A 1,569-nucleotide genomic window follows, 5' to 3' on the forward strand; every position below is an offset into this window, starting at 1 on the left:
ACACTGTGTCAGGGAATCTTGTTCTAGTGGCATTGGTTTTCATGGAGTGCCATCTTCACACACCAATGCATATCTTTCTTATGGATTCCTCCTATTCCTGTGCCATTACCCCAGAGATGTCAGAGAACTTCTTTTCCAAGGAGAGAATGATTTCCCTCTATGAATATGTGACACAATTTTATTATCTCTGCATTGTTGAAACTGCAAACTGCTTTCTTTTGGCGGCAATGACCTATGATAGCTATGTGGCAATATGCAGTCCATGCAATACCACGCCATGATGTTGAAACAACTCTGTATTCTGATGATCCTATGGATTATCCTAGGGAACATGCATTCCATTATTCAGGTAATATGTCTATTAAGTTTAACCTTCTGTGGATCTTATCAAATCAATAATTTTTTGTCATATTCTTCCATTGTATAGACTCCCCTGTGTTGACTCTTATATCAATGAACGGATGATATTTGTCTGTTCAGGGTCCATTCAAATTTTCAATGTTACCATAATCATAATCTCTTATGTTTACATCCTTTTTGACTATTTTCAAAATGAAATCCAAAGAGGGAAGAAACAAGGCCTTATATACTTGTGAGTCTCATTTTTTTCTCTATCTCAGTTTTCTATGATTGTGGTCTATTCTTGTATATTTGGCCATGTTCAGTTAATGAAAGGGATAAAGATATCCTGGTTGCTTTTATACCATATTAATTTCTTTATTAAAATATTTTATTTACACTCTAAGAAATAAGGAAATAATAAATGTAATTTAAAAAATCTCAAAGAAGAGAACACTTCATAACATTCTGAAATAAATATCAACATCTGCAATAACTTGATTTTAATTAGATAAACATTTTTATAGTCAAGGATACTGAAAAGGTGGAAAATGGCCACTTTGTATATCAAATATTGAATCATTAAGCTGTAATGATTCTTAAGTCAAATACTGTATAAATTGTTAAGTAAGTTTAGAAAGATGGGATTCTGATAAAATATATTTCATAATTGAAAATAGTAGGATTTCTTAGGATTGAATTAAACAACTATATTAAGGCCAAAAGTTGTGTCAGAGTGGAATTAGCAGAAGAGTTTCAACATATTCAATACATCCTAGGAATGAAAGTCATGTATTAATATAGCCTATATTTAGCCTTGTTGGCAAATTTATAGAATCCCTAACCATAGTCTTACAAACTCACAAGTTGCAGATTTCAGAGGGATCTTGTCTGAAAACAAAGAATAGCAGAAAGATATTTACTTCTCTTTTGTTAACTATGCAAAAGCATTCAACTGTGCGGATCATAACAAATTATGCATAGCATTGAGAATAACGGGAATTCCAGAACACTGAATTGTAATCATGAAGAGCCTGTACATAGACTGGGAGGGTGTTGTTCAAACAGAACAAGGCGACACTGCATGGATTAAAATGAGGGAGTGCATAAGGGTGGTATCCTTTCACCATATTTATTCCATCTGTATGTTGAGCAAATAATCCAAGATGCTGGAGTATATGAAGAAGACCATGTCATCAGGATTGGAGGCAGAATCGTTAACAACCTGCT

General features: G+C 33.4%; 1 pseudogene; it reads left to right on the top strand.

Moving 5' to 3' along the window:
* Window positions 1-774, top strand: part of LOC103208112 — a 57,495-nt pseudogene extending 56,721 nt beyond the window's left edge.
* Window positions 775-1,569: the final 795 nt, after the last annotated feature.

This window comes from Orycteropus afer, unplaced genomic scaffold (assembly GCF_000298275.1).
Source record: "Orycteropus afer afer isolate SDZICR_OR568_19922 unplaced genomic scaffold, OryAfe1.0 scaffold00412, whole genome shotgun sequence".
NCBI lineage: Eukaryota > Metazoa > Chordata > Mammalia > Tubulidentata > Orycteropodidae > Orycteropus > Orycteropus afer.